Source organism: Hemiscyllium ocellatum, chromosome 11 (assembly GCF_020745735.1).
Source record: "Hemiscyllium ocellatum isolate sHemOce1 chromosome 11, sHemOce1.pat.X.cur, whole genome shotgun sequence".
Taxonomy (NCBI): domain Eukaryota; kingdom Metazoa; phylum Chordata; class Chondrichthyes; order Orectolobiformes; family Hemiscylliidae; genus Hemiscyllium; species Hemiscyllium ocellatum.
The window spans coordinates 70,982,016-70,988,281 of NC_083411.1; positions in this window are offsets into that span (position 1 = coordinate 70,982,016).

The window sequence follows — 6,266 nt, forward strand, 5'->3', positions numbered from 1 at the left end:
CTCTCTCACTCTCTCTTTCTTACCCTCTGGCTCTCACTCTCTCTCTCACTCTGTATCTCTCCCATTCTGTCTCTCTCTCATTCTCGTTCTCACGCTCTCTGCACTCTCGTCTCTCACTCTTTCTCAAGCACACTCTCACTCTCACTTGCTCACTCGCACTCGCTCTCTCACTGTCTCACTCTCTCGCTCACTCTTTATCACTCTATCCCTTATTCTCACTCTCTCTCACTCCCTCTAACCCTCTCGCTCTCACCCACTTGCTCTCTCTCTCTCACTCTCTCTATCACTCTCTCACTCTCTCTCACTCTCTCTCACTCCCTCTCTCTCTCACTCTCACTCTTTCTCACTCTCTCTCACTCTCTCTCACTCTCTCTCACATACTCTCTCTCTCACCCTCTCGCTCTCACTCTCTCTCACTCTGTCTTTCTCTCTTGCTCTCTCTCGCTCTATCTCACTCACTCACTCTCTCTCACTCTGTCTCTGTCCCTGTCCCACTCTGTCTCTCTCTCACTCTCTCTCTCACTCTCGTTCTCACTCTCGCACTCGCTCTCTCACTCTCTCTCAAGCACACTTTCACTCTCACTTGCTCACTTGCACTCGCTTTCTCACTGTCTCACTCTCTCGCTCAATCTTTCTCACTCTCTCCCTTATTCTCACTCTCTCTCACCCTCTCGCTCTCACCCACTTGCTCTCTCTCTCTCACTCTCTCTCTCACTCTCTCTCACTCTCTCTCACTCTCTCTCACTCTCTCTCTCTATCACTCTCTCACTCTCTCTCACTCTCTCTCACTCTCTCTCACTCTTTCTCACTCTCTCACACATACACTCTCTCTCTCTCACACACATACTCTCGCTCTCACTCTCACTCTGTCTCTCTCTCTCTTGCTCTCTCTCGCTCTATCTCTCTCACTCTCTCTCACTCTCTCTCACTCTGTCTCTTTCCCACTCTGTCTCTCTCTCACTCTCTTTCTCACTCTCTCTCGCACTCTCGCTCTCTCACTCTTTCTCAAGCACACTTTCACTCTCACTTGCTCACTCGCACTCGCTCTCTCACTGTCTCACTCTCTCACTCAATCTTTCTCACTCTCTCCCTTATTCTCACTCTCACTCTCTCGCATCCTCTCGCTCTCACCCACTTGCTCTCTCTCACTCTCACTCTCTCACTCTCTCTCACTCTCACACTCCCTCTTGCTCTCACTCTCACTCTTTCTCACTCTCTTTCACTCTCACTCTCTCACCCTCTGGCTCTCACTCTTTCACTCTCTCTCACTCTGTCTCTCTCTCTCTCGCTCTCTTGCTCTCTCTCGCTCTATCTCATTCTCTCTCACTCTCTCTCTTGCCCTCGCTCGCTCACACACGCTCTCACACTGTCTCGCTCTCTCACTCTCTCTCATTCTCTCTCACTGTCTCTCTCGTCTCATTCTCTTACTCTCTCTCTCACACACCCTCTTGCTCTCACTCTCTCACTTTCTCACTCTCTCTCACTCTGCCTCTCTCTCGCTCTCTCTCACCCTACACCCTCTGGCTCTCATTCTGTCACTCTCACTCAGTCTCTCTCTCTCACTCTCTCTCTCTCTCACTCTCTCTCTCCCTACACCCTCTGGCTCTCATTCTGTCACTCTCACTCAGTCTCTCTCTCTCACTCTCTCTCTCTCTCTCCCTACACCCTCTGGCTCTCATTCTGTCACTCTCACTCAGTCTCTCTCTCTCACTCTCTCTCTCTCTCACTCTCTTTCTCTCAATCTCTCTCACTGTCTCACTCTCTCTCACTCTCTGGCTCTCACTCTTGCACTCTCTCTCATTCTGTCTCTCTCTCTCACTCTGTCTCTCTCTCTGGCTCTCTTTCACTCTCTCTCTCACTCTCGTTCTCATGCTCTCTCCCACGCTCGCTCTCTCACTCTTTCTCAAGCTCACTCTCACTCTCACTCGTTCACTCGCACTCTCGCACTCGCTCTCTCGCTCTCTTGCTGTCTTGCTCTTTCGCTCACTCTCACTCTCTCTCTTATTCTCATTCTTTCTCATTCTCACTCTCTCTCACTCTTGCTCTCGGTCTCACTTTAATTCTCGCTCTCTCTCGGTCTCTCAAACTCTCACTATCGCTCTCAGTCTCACTTTCATTCTCTCACTTTCAATCTCTTCCTCACTCTCTGTCTCACTCAATCTCTCCTCACTCACGCTCTCACTCTCACTCTCTCACTCTGTCTCACACTCTCGCACACTCTCACACTCACTCTCCCTCACTTTCATTCTCTCTCTCACTCTCTCTGAATTTCTCTCTCATTCACTCTCGCACTCTCTCACTCTCTCTCTCACTCTCTCTCACTTATTCTCTCTATCTCACTCTCTCGGTCTCACTCTCTCACTCTCTCTCACGCTGGCACTCTCTCTCGTTCTCTCTCACTCTCTCTCTCACGCTCTCTATCACTCTCTCCCACTCTCTCTCATTCACTCTCACACTGTCTCACTCTCTATCTCACACTCTCTCACTTATTCTCTCTATCTCACCCTCTCGCTCTCACTCTCTCTCACGCTGGCACTCTCTCTCATTCTCTCTCACTCTCTCTCTCTCACTGTCTCTCACACTCTCACTCACTCTCTCTCACTCTCTCTCTCTCACACTCCCTCTTGCTCTCACTCTCACTCTCTCTCACATACTCTCTCTCTCACCCTTTCACTCTCACTCTCTCTCACATACTCTCTCTCTCACCCTCTCGCTCTCTCACTCTCTCTCACTATGTCTCTCTCTCAGTCTCTCTCTCTCTCTCAGTATCTCTCCCTCTCTCAATCTCTCTCTCCCTCCCTCTCTCTCTCTCCCTCCCTCTGGCTCTCACTCTCTCTCACTCTGTGTGTCTCTCTCTCTCGCTCTCTCTCACTCTCGTTCTCACACTCTTTCGCATTCTCGCACTCTCACTCTCTCACTCTTTCTCAAGCTCACTCTCCCTCTCTCTTACTCACTCGCACTCTCGCACTCGCTCTCTCGCTGTCTCACTCACTCTCACTCTCTCGCTCACTCTTTCTCACTCTTACTCTCTCTCTTATTCTGACTCTCTCATTCTCGCTCTCTCTCTCTCTCTCGGTCTCTCAAACTCTCACTCTCGCTCTCACTCTCACTCTCTCTCGCACACTCGCACTCTCGCATACTCTCACTCTCGCACACGCTCACTCTCACTCTCTATCACTTTTATTCTCTCTCACACCCTCTCTCTGAATTTCTCTCTCAGTCTCGCACTCTCTCTCACTCACTCACTCTCACTCTCTCTCTCTCACACTCTCTCTCACTCTCTCTTCACTCCTTCTCTCTCACTCTCTCACTCAATCTCTCGCTCTCTCTCACTCTCTCTCACTCAATCTCTCACTCTCACTCTCACTCTCTCTCTCACTCTCGTTCTCACACTCTCTCACTCTTTCTCATGCTCACTCTCACTCTCTCTTGCTCACTCGCATTCTTGCACTTGCTCTCTCGCCGTCTCGCTCTCTCGCTCACTCTCACTCTCTCGCTCTTTCTCACTCTCACTATCTCTCCTATTCTCACTCTCACTCTCTCTCACTCTTTCATTCTCTCTCTCTCTCACTCTCTCATTCTCTCTCACTCTCTTTCACTCTCTCTCACACTCTTACTCTCTCTCTCTCTATCTCTCACTCTCACTCTGTCACGCTCTCTCTCTCTCACTCTCTGGCTTTCACTCTTGCACTCTCTCTCACTGTCTCTCTCTCTTGCTCTCTCTCACTCTTTTTATCACTCTCGTTCTCACGCGCTCTCGCTCTCTCGCACTCTCGCTCTCTCACTCTTTCTCAAGCTCACTCTCACTCTCGAACACTCGCACTCTCAGTCTCTCTCACTTTTATTCTCTCTCTCTCTCACACACTCTCTCCCGCTGTCACTCGCACTCTCTATCACTTACATTCTCTCTCTCACTCCCTCTCTCTGAATTTCTCTCTCACTCACTCTCGCACTCTCTCTCTCTCTCTCACTCTCACTCTCTCTCACACACTCTCTCTCACACTCTCTCTCACTTTCTTTCAATCTCTCTCTCACTCTGCCTCTCTTACTCTCTCTCTCACTCTGTCTCACCCTCTCGCTCTCACCCGCTTGCTCTCACCCTCTCCCTCTCTCTCACTCTCAAACACTCTCACTCTCACTCTCTCACTTTTATTCTCTCTCTCTCCCACACACTTTCTTCTGCTCTCACTCGCACTCTCTATCACTTTCATTCTCTCTCTTACTCCCTCTCTGAATTTCTCTCTCACTCACTCTCGCCCTCTCTCTCTCTCTCTCGCACTCTCACTCTCTCTCACACACTCTCTCTCACACACTCTCTTACTCTCTATCTCTCACTCTCTCTCAACCTCTCGCTCTCACCCTCTTGATCTCACCCTCTCACTCTCTTTCTCTTTCACTCTCACACACTCTCACTCTCACTCTCTCTCACTTTTATTCTCTCTCTCTCCCACTCTCACTCGTACTCTCTATCACTTACATTCTCTCTCTCACTCCCTCTCTCTGAATTTCTCTCTCACTCACTCTCGCACTCTCTCTCTCTCTCTCACTCTCACTCTCTCTCACACTCTCTCTCACTTTCTTTCACTCTCTCTCTCACTCTGCCTCTCTAAGTCTCTCTCTCTCTCACTCTCTCTCACCCTCTCACTCTCACCCGCTTGCTCTCACCCTCTCGCTCTCTCTCACTCTCACACACTCTCACTCTCACTCTCTCTCACTTTTATTCTCTCTCGTTCCCACACACTTTCTCCCGCTCTCACTCGCACTCTATCACTTTCATTCTCTCTCTCACTCCCTCTCTCTGAATTTCTCTCTCACTCACTCTCGCACTCTCTCTCACCCTCTCGCTCTCACCCTCTTGCTCTCACCCTCTCACTCTCTCTCTCACTCTCTCTCTCACTCTCTCTCTCACTCTCTCTCTCTCTCTCTCGCTCTATCACACTCTCGCACTCTCACTCTCTCACTCTCTCAAGCTCACTCTCACTCTCTCTCACTCACTTGCACTCGCTCTCTCGCTGTCTCACTCTCTCGCTCACTCTCACTCTCTCGCTCACTCTTTCTCACTCTCACTCTCTCTCTTATTCTTACTCTCTCACTCTCGCACTCACTTGAATTCTCGCTCTCTCTCGGTCTCTCAAACTCTCACTCTCAGTCTCAGTTTCATTCTCTCACTTTCAATCTCTTCCTCACTCTCTCTCACTCACTCTCGCACACTCTCACTCTCACACACTCTCGCTCTCACACAATCTCACTCTCACTCTCTCTCACTCTCCCACACACTCTCTCCCACTCTCACTCTCACTCTCTCACTCTCTCTCTCTGAATTTCTCTCTCATTCACTTTCGCAATCTCTCACTCTCTCTCTCACTCTCTCTCACTCTCTCTCACTCTCTCTCACTCTCTCTCACTCTCTCTCACTCTCTCTCACTCTCTCTCACTCTCACTCACTCTCTCTCACTCTTACCCTCTTGCTCTCACTCTCTCACTCTCTCTCATGCTGTCTCTCTCTCGTTCTCCCATCTCTCTCACCCTCTGGCTCTCACTCTCTCTCTCTCTCTCTCACTCTGTCTCTCTTTCTCGCTCTCTCTCTCTCTCTCTCTCACTCTCGCTCTCGCTCTCACTTTAATTCTCGCTCTCTCTCTCTCGGTCTCTCAAACTCTCACTCTCGCTCTCAGTCTCACTTTCATTCTCTCACTTTCAATCTCTTCCTCACTGTCTCTCACTCACTCTCTCCGCACTCTCGCGCACTCTCACTCTCGCTCTCACACACTCTCACTCTCATTCTCCCACACACTCTCTCCCACTCTCACTCTCACTCTCTCTCACTTTCATTCTCACTCTCTCACTCTCTCTCTCTGAATTTCTCTCTCATTCACTCTCGCACTCTCTCATTCGTTTTCTCACTCTGTCACTCTCTCTCAATTTCTCTCTCTCTCACCCTCTCGCTCTCGCTCTCTCACTCTCTCTCATGCTGTCTCTCTCTCTCGTTCTCTCTCACTCTCTCACCCACTCACTCTCACTCTCTCTCACTCTCTCTCACTCTCTCTCACCCTCTGACTCTCACTGTCTTTCTCACTCTGTCTCTCTTTCTCGCACTCTCTCTCTCACTCGTTCTCATGCTCTTTCACTCTTTCTCCAGCACGCTCTCACTTTCTCTCGCTCACTCGCGCTCTCGCACTTGCTCTCTCGCTCTCTCGTCGTCTCGCTCTCTCGCTCACTCTCACTCTCGCTCTTTCTCACTCTCACTCTCTCTCTTATTCTCACTCACT